This window comes from Ranitomeya variabilis, chromosome 2 (genome assembly GCF_051348905.1).
Source record: "Ranitomeya variabilis isolate aRanVar5 chromosome 2, aRanVar5.hap1, whole genome shotgun sequence".
Classification (NCBI taxonomy): Eukaryota; Metazoa; Chordata; class Amphibia; order Anura; family Dendrobatidae; genus Ranitomeya; species Ranitomeya variabilis.
Window position 1 is genome coordinate 786,043,452 of NC_135233.1, and position 17,174 is coordinate 786,060,625.

The 17,174-nt window shown below is 42.9% G+C and overlaps 1 long non-coding RNA gene across 1 annotated transcript; it reads right to left on the bottom strand.

Moving 5' to 3' along the window:
- Positions 1–938: 938 nt before the first annotated feature.
- On the bottom strand, positions 939–6,675 carry LOC143809922 (uncharacterized). Its single transcript, XR_013222533.1, has 3 exons — positions 6,570–6,675; positions 1,193–1,347; positions 939–1,107 (listed from the first exon to the last, which is right to left on the bottom strand). It is a non-coding gene; the product is annotated as an uncharacterized LOC143809922 (long non-coding RNA).
- Between the last annotated feature and the right edge of the window lie 10,499 nt (positions 6,676–17,174).

Below are 17,174 nucleotides of genomic sequence, written 5' to 3' on the forward strand. Positions count from 1 at the left end.
TACAGAGCCAGGTTATCTAAGAGACCCTATAAACAGGCTCAAGTCACCAGTCATACGGGTATTGTCCTATCCTATATGGGGGACAGAGAGAGTGAAACATCGCATCTGTGAGACCCTTATGTGAAGCCATAGGCAGTAAGGGACTACACCACCGCAGCGCAAGGGAAGGCTGCTGATTTCCACCTGGACAAGGGAACTCTGGATTTGCCTCCAAACCGGCCGGACTCTGCCTGCCCTGTGATCTGGTGCCCTGGACTGTGGATGCTGAAGTCTTCAGTAAAGGTAAAGAGACTGCAACCTTGTGTCCTCGTTCATCTCTGCGCCTCTCACCATCCACCATCTCCACACCGGGAAGCCCTGGGGACATACTTCACCTGTGGGAAGTTATACCATCTAGCTGCCATAACGTCACCCCAGAGGACCCCTTAAAGCAGCGTCGGTCACCCTGACCGAATACCACAGGTGGCGTCACGAACACAAACTTTATCCCTTTAAAGACCTTTCCCTTTTACACGGACGTCCCAGGGCCACAGACCGGGTCAGCCACCGTGACATCCCCCTGTGAACCGCAGGACCCGGTACCGAGTACCCCACGGCCCCATGGGGGCGATCCAGGTACAATATTAAAAGCATTCAAAAGAACAATCTTTTTTGTGCATATTCTTGGTGTGCTATTCCTTACTGTACAATTTTTTTCTGACAAAATTGGGAGTAATATGCTCTGCTCCAGGTGAATAAGCACCCAATCTCTTCTTCGCAGTGTAAATTGGAGGTTGATCAACCCACCTTTTGTCTTTTTTAATCTAATACTGACCCCCATTCAGGGGCGTACATAGATTTCACAGGGCCCCATAGCAAAATTGAGCAAAGGCCCCCCCCCCCCGAAGAAGGGAGGGGAATAGGTGCCGCGCGTAGCGCGCCGAAAATTTGCATGTTAAGCCACGCCCCCTCCACAGCCACACCCCCTCCACAGCCACACCCTCTCCACAGCCACACCCCCCAATTACTAATTTATATGGCGAAGGCAATAAAAAATAGACTTACCAGAAAGCAGCATTGCAGGAGAAAGCAGCATTGCATTGCAGTAATAGATAAAATGAATTCAACCTAAAAAAGTGAAACTATTATTATTTGCCATCCCCAATACAGTGTGATCCTAAACATTTATTCACTTTAGTATGATAAACATTACCTGGAACTTTGAACAACAGAGAATGGTGGTGTTCCCAGCAAAAACTCCCAAACTTGAAAATAACAGAAAAACTTGGAAACATTCTAAACTTCTGAAACTTGAACTCAAAACCAAAACTGTGGCCAAACATTCCGCAAATATTGAGATGTGGCAACCTATAATGTAAATAACACAAATTAGTTGAGTGAGACTTTGAATGCCTTTTACCATGTGTGCATACAGCTGCCATTCACCATAACGTGCTTGTTTTTTAAACTAGAATATACCATAATGGTATATATTTAAACAGATATAGCAAAATACATTTTAGTGACTGACGTAGATATATTTTCAGTATTAAAATGGCCAATAAAATTGTCAGTTAACTACTGTAAAGGAAATAGTTGCCACTTGCCCTCTGCAAAATATGGACAGGGCAAAGTAGCTTCTAACCCCTTACAACACCTGCAAAGACATGTGAATGGTGTATGATACAGCTGTATACAGGTCAGCAAAAGGCTTAGAAAACGTTTTTAAACAACATAAAGAACTGATGCATTCATGCAGATGCAACAAATGGAACTTTGAAACCAGAACTCTGAAATAGAGATGGGTGAATTTTTTTTTTAAGAGAAGATTAAGTCTCATTGTAAAAAGAGGTGTTTTGATAGCCAATTAAAATCCTAGATTAAAACATTAACAAAACTGGCATTTACGAAAAAAATTACATTCCAGGGGAATCTGGAAATAAGTATGGAAAATCCACCCATCTCTATAAAAAAAAAATAAAACTTCAACTTCAACTTGCATACTCACGGAGTATAACAAACGTTAGGAAGGTTAGAACTGGCGCCTACGTGCTTTTGCTTCAGCAAATTGGTCAACAATGCCATCTATGTCAAGTTGGTTGGCTCTTGCATTTTCAATGCTTAGAATGGCAAGACCAGAGAGTCTGTGTTCAGACATTGTACTTCTTAGATAGTTTTTAATTTGTTTTAATTTTGAGAAGGATCTTTCTGCTGATGCTACCGTTACTGGCAAGGTTAGGAATAAAAGTAAGACTATGCACACATCCGGTAGATTTGACGATAGCAGGCTATTTTCGACTAACAGTAAATGTGCAAGGTCCTTGACAGATGTCAATTTTTGAATGTCATTCTTTAGAGCACATCTAAAACTCAGAAGCTGGGCTGGAAATGCTGGTGAAAGATCTTGGTTGTACTTTTTCTGCAGCTGTAATGCAGCCTCATATAATTCCTCATCTGAGGAAGATGCCAGATCTGCAGGCTGAAGTATCCTAAAATACTGCACAACCCGATTCATTCCATTAAATCGGTTTGACAGCTGACCTACAATGATGTCTAAATACTCATAGAACACGGTGACTTTAAATCGGTCCTCCGGAATGTGCAATCTCTCATCCGTACTCAGTTCATCAAAATGCTTTTTAACTTTTGATAATCGCTTACTTTCAAAAGCTGGGGAGATGCCCCAGCTGCGTGCCAACAAGATAGCGCTCTCTTTCGCTTCATCAAAATGATTTCTGAATTGTGAAAGTTCTTCAGCTGCATTCTTTATTAAATTAGTTGCCTTAGATAAATCCATGCTTTCTGCCTGCAGCATGGTTGACAGTGCATTAACAGTCTGTAATACTTTTGTCTGAAGGACAACCAAAAAAACAAACTGAAATGAATCCATTTTCTTTTTAAGAGCCATTGCCTCATTTATTTCAGTTTTTTTGGATGAAATAAGGATGATTTTTGACAATGCCATCATTACATCAGAAAAACGAAATCTTAGGGCAAGCAGCGACTCATGACGGGAAGACCAGCGTGTGGGACATAATTTTTTTAGTGTGACCGATGAACTGCTTGTAAATGATGACAAAAGCTCCCAACGTCGTATGCTTTCCCCAAAAAATGTATAGACATGTTGCAATATATCAGAAAAGTTTGAAATTTCTGTAATTTCTGAAACAGCATCTTGAAGAACAAGATTCAAATTATGTGCTGCACAGTGAACATACATAGCATTGTGTTCTTTTTCTAAAATTCGGGCCTGCACACCAGAATAGATGCCACTCATTGTGGCAGCTCCATCATAGCCCTGACCACGGCACTTATGAATGGAAAGGCCATTGCTGTCAATGCATTCCAGGATCTCTTTCTCTATACCAGCAGCACGCTGGTCATGAATGGCTTGAAATCCAAGAAAGGCTTCATGGATGCGAACTTTCGTGGCTCTCATATTTGCATTCCTTTCAACAGACACGTATCTAATTACTTGGCTCATCTGATCAGTTTTTGATACATCTTGCGTTGTATCCATGATCAGCGAATAGAAGTGAGCTTCATTCACTTGAGATAAAATCTCAGATTTTACTTTGGTTGACAAAATTTCTATTAATTCGTTTTGAATTCTGGGACTAAGGTATTTTGCTGTGCCCTCTGGCAGTTCCAGCAGTTCCTTAAGCAGGGGATCATAGAGTGCTAGTAACTCTATAATTGCCAGGAAATTACCACTATTGATTTTGCCAATTTTTTCTCTGTGACCCCGAAATGGCATGTTAGCCATGGCCATTGTTAGGGTAACATTCACTATTCTTTTTAAAATTTGCCTCCAGAAATTATGTTGATTTCTTAACTGATTTTCAGTTTGCAGGTCAATTGATCCCTTTCTTCGCCACTGATCATAAACTACACAAGCTTCTAGATGAGATTGTGAACATTCATGGCGTTGTATTTTGTGCGATAAGCCTCTCCAGTTTTTAAGTCCTCTGGCCCAAGCTGGGGAAAATCCTAATTTTCTTCGATCACCAAACAGCCAGCATGGCTCACAGTATGCTGCATTTAATTTTGGCGAGTAACAAAGCCAAGAAACTGGAAATTTTTGACCTGTTTTCGTTATTTTCTCATAATACTTCGCAGAAAAGCATCTTTTATTGTCGTCATTATCTCTAGGAAATGGTCCTGGTGGTCTGCAAGGGCCATGCGTAATTATAAACATCTTAACAGACGAGTCTGTTATAGTAACTGGGAAATTTGCTCTGTCTGTTATGTATTTTTCACAAGCAAGGTTGATAGGACTCGTACTGCTATCAAATGGCATAACGAATTCTTCGCTAGCCAATCCAGAAGTGCCTGGCTGGTCTGCCTGTTTTTCACAAATATCTTCCGTGCTAGCTTCAGTAACACGTGCCATTTGCTCAACTGTACTTGCTGCAGGATGATCTCTGGATTGCGCCAGTTCCTGTATTGAATTCTCTGAGGAGCAAAGACTTTCAGCCCTTGCTTCTAAATCTTCTGTATGTGAAATAGTAACAGAGCTCTCTGCAGAAGAAGGGGCATTGAAGAAACTACTGATTTTGGGCATTTTGGCATGTTTCTGGCTTTCCTCTCTCTTTTTTTTACGCTTCTGAGCACCGCTCAGATGCTTGTAGCTTGACATAATGGTAAAGCTTCTTTCTGTAGAAACAAAGCACATTCAACCTTATATCCCCCTCCACAGCAGAGCTTCATAACCTGGAAACCACTTGAACTGAAGAGCTAAATTCAGTAAAACCTTAACTTTAGATTAAACACCTGATCTGGTCTGTCTGACTGTAGGGCATCAATTGCTATGTCTCCTGGAAATACATCACATCTCCCATCAAGGGGTTCTTGCAGACTACCTCTAGTTCCGTGTAACTCAGTGTGACCTTCTAGCTGCAGAACAACTTAGTATAACCACTACTGAACTGCAAAAGCATTGCTCACGTTTCCTCCCTGGCATAACATAAATACACTGAATGGTCTAGGTCTGATGGTAGATTCAGGACCCCTAGCTGAACATCTTTTTTTTATACTGCCCTGCACCACTCGCTGGCTGGGAAGCACTGTTACCCATATCGCCGGGATCACCACTCTCCGAGCTGCCAGGAGGCAGTCAATTAAAATCCTGTGTCAGGCTCTGCCCTGTCGCAATTCATTGCGCGGCGGGCCGAGGGGCTGTTAATTAGTAGACACCTGTAGAATAAGTGACACCACCGTCACCCTTGAGCTCCCGCAAGCATTGGCTGCACCTCTGGTCAATCATTGATGCCTCCGAGTCACATCTGCAACAAATGGCGTCCACAGACAAGCCAGGAGATGGGAAGACGTGGTCATCCATGGTGACAGGACTAAGATCACCCACGGGGTTAATCACAGTCCGCCATTTCCATCTCAGTTATTTGTGTTTTCCAGTGAAAATGTCATTGGTAAAAAGTGCACTATTCATGTCCCTATGTAGCAGAGCTGGAAGACCGGACGATGCAGCTGAGCTGAGACTGTAAGGTCGCACAACTCATGTAGGTGAGGGTCCTAGAGGGGCTTTATAGGACCCCTTATATGTTCTCTTAGGGCATCTACATGTAGGTGAGGGTCCCAGAGGGGCTGCCTGCCTTATAGGACCCCCTTATATTCTCTCTTATGGCATGTACATGTAGGTGAGGGTCCTAGAGGGGCTTTATAGAACCCCTAATATGTTCTCTTAGGGCATGTACATGTAGGTGAGGGTCCTAGAGGGGCTTTATAGGACCCCTAATATGTTCTCTTAGGGCATGTACATGTAGGTGAGGGTCCTAGAGGGGCTTTATAGGACCCCTTATATGTTCTCTTAGGGCATCTACATGTAGGTGAGGGTCCCAGAGGGGCTGCCTGTCTTATAGGACCCCCTTATATTCTCTCTTAGGGCATCTACATGTAGGTGAGGGTCCTAGAGGGGCTTTATAGGACCCCCTTATATTCTCTCTTATGGCATGTACATGTGGGTGAGGGTCCTAGAGGGGCTGTCTGCCTTATAGGACCCCTTATATTCTCTCTTATGGCATGTACATGTAGGTGAGGGTCCCAGAGGGGCTGCCTGCCTTATAGGACCCCTTATATTCTCTCTTATGGCATGTACATGTGGGCGAGGGTCCTAGAGGGGACCCCTTATAACCTCTTATAGCACCTACTTGTCAGCCAACTAGGAGCTAGGATAATGCAGAGTACAATGTCTCTCTCAGCTGCTGTGGCGTAGTACAATCATCCATTGGAGCAGACTGGTTGTGCAGACTCATGCTTCCCACACTTCTCCCCCGGTAATGCAGCACAGTTCTCCTGATGCACTGAGCTCCCAGTGATCCCAGCACTCCCAGCTCTGCTACATACTGGGACATAGTTTGCTCATCTTTACAACAAGTGACAACTTCCTAAGTGTTCCCACCGGCGCAGCGGAGAGATCAGAGGTCACTGCCAGAGATGGCGCAAGGAGGGATCCCAGCAGATCCCACAGGGAGGAAGAGGGATCCAGGAAGAGAGGTCCAGGCAGGATCAGAGGGAGGAGAATGCGCTGGGAGAGGGGAGGATAATCAGCAGAGAGCGGAGCCGCTACTCACCCACTGTGCTCCGCTGCACGGACACCAGGCCGTGGACCCAGACACGCAGAGCCGCCCCGCTGACACTCTCCAGGAGCGAGCAGCCGTCGGTCGCAAAGGGTGCACGGTGACGTCACTTCCGGTCGCTCGGAAATGAGATCACCGCGCCCCCTATGTGACCTTCCCCCTCCAACTGCAGCGCAGCACCGTGGGGAAGCTTCCTGCTTCCCCACACGCTCATCTCCGACAGGGCCCGACAGCAAAGCCCTGTCGCCTCGCCGCGCGCGCGCCCTCCCCGACCCGAGCAAAAAAAAAAATTAACACAAAAAAAAAAAAAAAAAAAAATAGGTGGCGTACACACCATGGGGCCGGGCAGCACCGGGCCCCCCCGGCCGTGGGGCCCGGATGCGGCGGCACCCGTCGCATACATGGTGTGTACGCCACTGCCCCCATTCATTTCAGTTGTCATAAAGTACACGCACACACACACACACACACACACACACACACACACACACACACACCCTATTGTACTGTTTATGTAGGAAGAAAATATGTCCCCAAAGTAGCAACCCTCAGCAGAAAGTAAATATTAAATAAATATAAAATAAAAAACATTCATTAGTTATCATCTATATATTTTATTCTAATTTGTGAAACTAAAATTAAATATGTGATAGAGTCCTGTTATATTATATTTTCACCTAAAAGAATGATTATGGAGATTTATTTACCATTCCTGAATAAATTAGAAATAAAATTATTAATATGTATCTAACTTGAACTGAATTTTAAGAATTTCAAGACAGAGACAACATCACATAGGATTGTTTCAGATAGCGAAAAGCCTGATCTGTAGCTGAAATGTCTATATTGTTATCCCTGTGTCCTAATTTGTTTTGCTATTATTTTGCTCTGGATACTATCACTATAATAGAATCTTTGCTTTATCACATTTTATTGGATATGATTTGTCCTATCACAAATGAACGAAAATAAAACATAGATGCTTTGCAATAAATGCCACGAAAGTGAAAATATAACAATAAAATAGTATTGTGGGCAAAAAGAGTTGATAATTACTTGATTGATTGTGGTCTGACTGCCAAGACCACCACCCATCACTAAAAATATAGGACTTGTGTTCCCTACTTGATTGAGGATCGTGCCTATGCGCTGCTGCCCTTTTTATTCTCTATGGGAGTGCTGGAGATAACAAAGGGCCCTGCTGAGCCTCTGCATCACTTCATTTTTAGTATAAGAAAGACTAATGGCATGCTCGTTAACATATCATATTACAAACAGTATTCTCCCCTACAAGAATTGTTAGTGCTTGACACATGGAGGTATACAGAGGTGGCAGCATATGGGTATGAACTGACCTTTGCATTGTCTGTGGTGCATGCTGCATATATCTAATAGTAATAGTTTTATCATCGTAACCCTAACATTTAGGTCTTTGCCTTCCTGTAAAATATCATTAGGGTGTTGTGTATTTTTTTTTTTGCTTTGGGATCAATGAGGATCTGCTTGTGTCCTAGCAAAGGGGATTTCTTACTGAAAGCATTTATCATCTATCTACCAAATAGATTTCATTGACATAAAACACTAAGACACCTGCATGATGACAGAGAGGATGAGTTTCAATGTAGCGGTGGTGAAGTATGCATCATATTCCATTCATTCTCATCACACATCCACTTTTTTCCAAAAACTTAAAATCTTGATCTTGACTTCAGACTTGTATCCACTTAGTGCTATTAAAGTGGTTCTCTTGACATATGATATTGATGTCCGAACAGAAAGTTATCAATATCAAATCAGTGGGACCTGATATATGGCAGCCTCATCAATCAGCTGTTATTAGCTCCGGGGCCAGCCAAATGTAAACAAAAAATAAAGCTGTGCTGCACATCTACATTCAATGTGTAGCTGCCACTGCTGGATACTACAGACTTGGTGCTAAGCTTTACATAGCTCCAATTGATCACATTCTGGTTTGGGCTATATATATATTCTCCCTTCACTACACTTCCTTGCTGGCTATACTTCTAAGTGGATTAGTGCTAAGCAGTTTCAGCTCTTCTGTTTGTGTTTCTGCTATATGTTTGTTTGTCTGCCTTCTAAGCACTTTTCCTTACCTTCAGTTAGGGTACCGTCACACAGTACCATTTACATCGCTACGACGGCACGATTCATGACGTCGTAGCATCGTATGATTATCGCTCCAGCGTCGTAGACTGCGGTCACACGTTGCAATCACGGCGCTGGAGCGATGCCGAAGTCCCCGGGTAACCAGGGTAAACATCGGGTTACTAAGCGCAGGGCCGCGCTTAGTAACCCGATGTTTACCCTGGTTACCAGCGTAAACGTAAAAAAAACAAACAGTACATACTTACATTCCGGTGTCTGTCCTCCGGCGTTCTGCTTCTCTCCACTGTGTAAGCGCCATAGCCGGAAAGCACAGCGGTGACGTCACCGCGTCACCGCTGTGCTCGCTTTCCGGCTTGCCGGCGCTCACAGTGCAGAGAAGCTGAGACGCCGGAGGACAGACACCGGAATGTAAGTATGTACTGTTTGTTTTTTTTACGTTTACGCTGGTAACCACGGTAAACATCGGGTTACTAAGCGCGGCCCTGCGCTTAGTTACCCGATGTTTACCCTGGTTACAAGCGAACACATCGCTGGATCGCTGTCACACACAACGATCCAGCGATGTTAGCGGGTGATCAAGCGACGAAAGAAAGTTCCATACGATCTGCTACGACGTACGATTCTCAGCAGGATCCCTGATCGCTGCTGCGTGTCAGACACTGCGATATCGTATGGATATCGCTAGAACGTCACGAATCGTACCGTCGTAGCGATCAAAATGGTATTGTGTGACGGTACCCTTAGGTTTGTAGTAGATTGTTCATGTTTCATTTATTATTCTCTTTAGTTCTCCTTATTTCCCCTTTGTGCATGCAGTTTAAGTTTCCACACCCTCGGATCTTGTATCCCTCTGCACAATTTCCCCCTCATGGTTAGCTTTGCACATCGATCTCCGCATTGGTTCCTCAGGAGGTAAGAGAAACAATTCGACTGTCTTTTAGGGATCCAGGTCCGAGGAGGTGTTTTTTAGTTGTGCAGCTAGGGATTACATAGTCTGTATAGGGACCAGTAGGGTGTGGGTATGGCTTCTCTGTGTTGTAGGCTGTTTTATTCCTACCTGTGTATGAGTGAGTTACGTGCATTACATAATGACAGCGCTTCCTCCTCCATACACAGTGGTCATGTGATTGCTGTGTACAGGGAGCGAGCATGAGCTGCAAGGTCTAAAGAGGCTGCATTTCCCTTGTAACTGGGCTAATATAACAGCCCCAGTAACAAGGGAAATAAGATGAAAATAAATATATTTCAATATTTAAATGTCCCTCATTTTATGACTTTATGTGAAAAATAAATGGCTAAAAATTATAATAAGTACAAAATAAATTAATTAAAGAAAATTTCCACTTTCAATCCAAATTACTGTTACTAGCCCCATCTCCGTAACAAAAAAAATTATCTGGTATCTAAAAACATATTTCACAGAATGGGGGGCACAATAATTGTATTTTAGTGGTCCTTTGTGGCAATAAAAAAATACATAAAGTGGGAAAAATAGACACTTATTTCCTTTAGTTTTCCTCAGATATTGACTGATATCAGCAATAAAAAAGATAAAAGAGAATAAATATGACAGCGACATAAAAATGAAGTCCCATGGATCATGAAAAAAACCCTGCAAAAATGACTTGAATATTCAAATGAGAAAAAAATGTATAGCCCTTTAAACCACATGTACATAAAAAAACAGAAAATATTCCTGGCCAGAAACGGGGGTAAATGGCCTGGTCTTCAACTGGTTATTGTTTCTTTATTGATCTAATATAGCTGTGTTCCCAATTTGATGCATCTTTTTAGAATGTATAAAAGGTATAAAGACAGCCAAAAATTGGAATACTTTCGACATTATAGTATAGGTTGATGGTTTTGAGCTGAAATAATGCTGAAGAACAAATGCAGCACATTTTTTGTTATTGATGCATATTCTGTTTCACACTCAATATACAAAAAATAAAGAGCAACAGGAGGTCGAGGGAGGATTTCACATGGTGACTGCGTGACTCACAAAAGCAGCAGTATGAGAATTAATGTGGCTGACAATGGTAACTGTTAAATTCCTAAAAAAGTTACCAAGCTTTGCCAATTTCTGTTCAGACAAGGCATACTTCCAAAAAGCATTATGGTTACGAAATTCACTTATAAGTAGAGGATGACTGCATTATGAATGTATGAAAATTGCTTGGAACCATACTTACAGGTAACAAGGTAAAAGAGAATTGATGGGGCAAGAATTTAGAAAACGTCGTACTGTATTTCAGATTAACCACAGAGTGATTTTAGTGTGAACAGGCATCTCTGGGGGAATTAGATGACAAACATGGATGGATTGGCATGGGCAAGTATTTCTATCTTTATATACAGTACTAGATGGTGGCCCGATTCTAACGCATCCGGTATTCTAGAATATGCATGTCCACGTAGTATATTGCACAGCCACGTAGTATATTGCCCAGTCACGTAGTATATTGCCCAGCCACGTAGTATATTGCCCAGCCACGTAGTATATTGCCCAGCCACGTAGTATATTGCCCAGTCATGTAATATATTGCCCAGCCACGTAGTATATTGCCCAGCCACGTAGTATATTGCCCAGCCACGTAGTATATTGCCCAGCCATGTATTATATTGCCCAGCCACATAGTAAATTGCCCAGCCACGTAGTATATTCCCCAGCCACGTAGTATATTGCCCAGCCATGTAGTAAATTGCCCAGTCACGTAGTATATTGCCCAGCCACGTAGTATATTGCCCAGCCACGTAGTATATTGCCCAGTCACATAGTATATTGCCCAGCCATGTAGTATATTGCCCAGCGACGTAGTATATTGCCCAGTGACGTAGTATATTGCCCAGTGATGTAGTATATTGCCCAGCCACGTAGTATATTGCCCAGCCACGTAGTATATTGCCCAGCAACGTAGTATATTGCCCAGTAACGTAGTATATTGCCCAGCTATGTAGTATATTGCTCAGCCACGTAGTATATTGCCCAGCCACATAGTATATTGCACAGCGACGTAGTATACAGCACAGAGCCACATAGTATACAGACTTAAAATAAAAAATAAACATATACTCACCTTCCGAAGGCCCTTTGAAGTCCTGGCCCTGTGTGCGGTGCATGCGGCAGCTTCTGGTCCCAGGGTTGGTATGAGCGCAGGACCTGTGATGACGTCGCGGTCACATGACCGTGACGTCATGGCAGGTCCTTCTCGCAGGACCTGTGATGACATTGCGGTCACATGACCGTGACGTCATGGCAGGTCCTTCTCGCATACCATCCTTGCCACCGGAACCTGCCGCTTGCATGGAGCGGTCACTGGAGCGTCTCGAGGAGCGGGAAAGGCGGCAGAAGGTGAGTATATAATGATTTTTTATTTTTTTATTATTTTTAACATTAGATCTTTTTACTATTGACGCTGCATAGGCAGCATCAATAGTAAAAACTTGGTCACACAGGGTTAATAGCGGCGGTAACGGAGTGAGTTACCTGCGGCATAACGCGGTCCGTTACCGCTGGCATTAACCCTGTGTGAGCAGTGACTGCGGGGAGTATGGAGCGGATGCCGGGCACTGACTGCAGGGGAGTAGGGAGGTACTAATCGGACTGTGGCCGTCACTGATTGGTCGCGGCAGCCATGACAGGCAGCTGGCGAGACCAATCAGCGACTGGATTCCATGACAGACAGAGGCCGCGACCAATGAATATCCGTGACAGACAGAAAGACAGAAGGACAGAAAGACAGAAGTACCCCTTAGACAATTATATAGTAGATGTTTGCACCGATGACTGAAGTATTTCCAAATGCCGGTTGAGCCCATAGCCTGATAGGCATACTGTGTCAGAACATAAGCAGTACATAGTTAAAGGGAACCTGTCATGTTGAAAATGGTATGGCAGGATGTGAAAGATCACAAGGAGTTGATCAGATTGATATACATTTATGTAAGAAATTTCAACATAATCTGTATTATATTCATTGAAATCCCTCCATGCATATGGGTCCAGTGGGCAGTCCTACTCAGTTATTGACAGTCTTCCCTGTACGACTTTGCATGCAAAGATAGCTGTCAATCACTGAGGCCAAAAAAAGGATACACAGCATCCAAAAATCATCACTCCAAGAGATATATAGTGTTAAAATAGAAAATACAGTGCCTTGCGAAAGTATTTGAGTCCCTGGAACTTTTCAACCTTTTCCCATATATCATGCTTCAAACATAAAGATACCAAATGTAAATTTTTGGTGAAGAATCAACAACAAGTGGAACACAATTGTGAAATTGAATGAAATTTATTGGTTATTTTAAATTTTTGTGGAAAATCAAAAACTAAAAAGTGGGGCGTGCAATATTATTCGGCCCCTTTAACTTAATACTTTGTTGCATCACCTTTTGCTGTGATTACAGCTGCAAGTCGCTTGGGGTATGTCTCTATCAGTTTTGTACATTGAGAGACTGAAATTCTTGCCCATTCTTCCTTGGTAAACAGCTCGAGCTCAGTGAGGTTTGATGGAGATCGTTTGTGAACAGCAGTTTTCAGCTCTTTCCACAGATTCTCGATTGGATTGAGGTCTGGACTTTGACTTGGCCATTCTAACACCTGGATACATTTATTTGTGAACCATTCCATTGTAGATTTTGCTTTATGTTTGGGATCATTGTCTTGTTAGAAGACAAATCTCCATCCCAGTCTCAGGTCTTTTGCAGACTCCAACAGGTTTTCTTCAAGAATGGTCCTGTATTTGGCCCCATCCATCTCCCCATCAATTTTAACCATCTTCCCTGTCCCTGCTGAAGAAAAGCAGGCCCAAACCATGATGCTGCCACCACGTTTGACAGTGGGGATGGTGTGTTCAGGGTGATGAGCTGTGTTGCCTTTACGCCAAACATATCGTTTGGTATTGTTGCCAAAAAGTTTGATTTTGGTTTCATCTGACCAGAGCACCTTCTTCCACATGTTTGGTGTGTCTCTTAGGTGGCTTGTTGCAAACTTTAAACTACACTTTTTATGGATATCTTTGAGAAATGGCTTTCTTCTCGCCACTCTTCCATAAAGGCCAGATTTGTACAGTGTACGACTGGTTGTTGTCCTATGGACAGACTGTCCCACCTCAGCTGTAGATCTCTGCAGTTCATCCAGAGTGATCATGGGCCTCTTGGCTGCATCTCTGATCAGTCTTCTCCTTGTTTGAGATGAAAGTTTAGAGGGATGGCCGGGTCTTGGTAGATTTGCAGTGGTATGTTACTCCTTCCATTTCAATATGATCATTTGCACAGTGCTCCTTGGGATGTTTAAAGTTTTGGAAATCATTTTGTATCCAAATCCGGCTTTAAACTTCTCCACAACAGTATCACGGACCTGCCTGTGTTCCTTGGTCTTCATGATGCTCTCTGTGCTTCAAACAGAACCCTGAGACTATCATAGAGCAGGTGCATTTATAGGGAGATTTGATTACACACAGGTGGATTATATTTTTCATCATTAGGCATTTAGGACAACATTGGATCATTCAGAGATCCACAATGAACTTCTGGAGTGAGATTGCTGCACTGAAAGTAAGGGGGCCGAATAATATTGCACGCCCCACTTTTCAGTTTTTGAATTTCCACAATAATTTAAAATAACCAATAAATTTTGTTCAGCTTCACAATTATGTTCCACTTGTTGTTTCTTCACCAAAAATGTGCATTTGAAATCTTTATGTTTGAAGCATGATATGTGGGAAAAGGTTGAAAAGTTCCAGGGAGCCGAATACTTTCGCAAGGCATTGTAAATGTTATTATAAATTATAATACATTAAAAAGAGCAGCTAGCCGACCACCCACAGAGCCACGAGCACCTCAACGCGTAAGAATGAGATACATATAGTAAAGACACACTCCCCTTGAGAAACGCGCTTTGGGGCGTTTGTGGCTCTGTAGGTGGTCGACTAGCTGCACTATGGATAAGCTTTACTCTGTACCTTTCTCCATGTGGATTTACAAATTTTTGCTGATACTTGCATATTTGTACAACTACTAGTGTTGAGCGATACCGTCCGATACTTGAAAGTATCGGTATCGGAAAGTATCGGCCGATACCGGCAAAGTATCGGATCCAATCCGATACCGATACCCGATACCAATACAAGTCAATGGGACTCAAGTATCGGACGGTATCCCTGATGGTTCCCAGGGTCTGAAGGAGAGGAAACTCTCCTTCAGGCCCTGGGATCCATATTAATGTGTAAAAGAAAGAATTAAAATAAAAAATATTGCTATACTCACCTCACCGAGGGAACCGGCAGCGTTCTTTGCTTAAAATTTGCGCGTTTACTTCCTTACGTGAAGTCCCGGCTTGTGATTGGTCGCGTGCCGCCCATGTGGCCGCGACGCGACCAATCACAGCAAGCCGTGACGTAATTTCAGGTCCTTCAGGATTTTAAAATTACGTTCTGGCTTGTGATTGGTCGCGTCGCGGTCACATGGGCGACGCGACCAATCACAAGCCGTGACGTCACGGGAGGCTGGACACGCGCGCATTTTAAAATGCGCGCGTGTCCTGCCTCCCGTGACGTCCCGGCTTGTGATTGGTCGCGTCGCCCATGTGGCCGCGACGCAACCAATCACAGCAAGCCGTGACGTAATTTCAGGTCCTTCAGGATTTTAAAATTACGTTCTGGCTTGTGATTGGTCACGTCGCGGTCACATGGGCGACGTGACCAATCACAAGCCAGAACGTAATTTTAAAATCCTGAAGGACCTGAAATTACGTCACGGCTTGCTGTGATTGGTTGCGTCGCGGCCACATGGGCGACGCGACCAATCACAAGCCGTGACGTAATTTTAAAAATGCGCGCGTTTCCTGCCTCCTGTGACGTCACGGCTTGTGATTGGTCGCGTCGCCCATGTGACCGCGACGCGACCAATCACAAAGCCGGAACGTAATTTTAAAATACTGAATGCCTAGAAGGACCTGAAAATTACGTCACGGCTTGCTGTGATTGGTCGCGTCGCGGCCACATGGGCGGCACACGACCAATCACAAGCCGTGACGTCATGGAAGGAAGGAAACGCGCGCATTTTAAGCAAACAACGCTGCCGGTTCCCTCGGTGAGGTCCAGGCTGCGTCGGAGAGGTGAGTATAGCAATATTTTTTATTTTAATTCTTTCTTTTACACATTAATGTTGTTCCGATACCGATACCCGATACCACAAAAGTATCGGATCTCGGTATCGGAATTCCGATACAGCAAATATCGGCCGATACCCGATACTTGCGGTATCGGAATGCTCAACACTAACAACTACTTACTATCTTTTCTGGAATCCATGATATGGAGGATTTTTATATATTTATTCTATTAGTACCCACAGCCTGACTTCACTCCGTTTGTGCCACCTCTTTACACTTGATTTATTCCCTCTTTGATTCTTCTAACCTGTTTCAGGTTTACTTTTTGATTAATGTCTTTTTAATGTATTATAATTTATAATAAAATGTATATTCTATTTCAATACTATACAGTATATCTCTTTGAGTGATGATTTTTGGATACTTTGTCTCCTTTTTTTGGCTTCTTTGATTAGTTACCCAACTACTCATTTGTTTATGTTAGGGGTACTTACTATATTCTATATATTATTCAGCTCAAGTTCTCTTACGCCATACCGTGCTGCCCAAAGATCAGACTGCATGTACAACCTGACAACTTAATTTTCACCATCTCAGACAATGAGAAAGCTCTCAAATGTTTTGGTGATGTTTGTAAAAATATAAAATTTGAGATTTGACATTTTAGTAAACAGCACTTGAAGAAAAAGATCAATGTTTCAAATGGGTAACCAGAGTCGGATAGACGTCCCAAGTTTATAAGAAGAAAGACTCCTGTACATATGGTAATGATCTTGAGTAGTATATGTTTTACAGTTTTAGATCAGTCAAATACTGTGATAGATACAAAAGCTATAATAGCTCTACTTAAAGTGTCTGTCTGGTATATACTGGTTCTATTTCTGTGACATCTGGTTCCTCATAGTACTTGTTCAGTCCTATTCTTCCATCTCTTTTGCAATGTGGACGCTTTTGGTGTTAGTCATGGCTATGAAGTAATTCTGACGTTTTAGACCATCCTATGGACACAGTGGTATCATATATTGTCTCCTAGGTCTTTTAGCACCTCCTATTGTATAAGGTCTTATCATTCCAGTGTTCATACGACTCTCTTCCTATTCTCAGTCTAGAAGGTCAATTTAATTTAGCACAGAAGCCAGAATCAAAGGACCTGCACTAATAATAAAAACCACAGCTACTGCATATGGACCCAAGCACTACCAAACCTCACAATAAACAGCATAGACGCGTCAGAGGGCTCTAATAATTTAGATTACACAAATGAAATCACAATTATAAAAAAATAAGCAAAACACACAAGAAGTTATCTTTTAATAAGGGATAAATTGTCATTTATCAGGCACGGTTTCTGACAAATA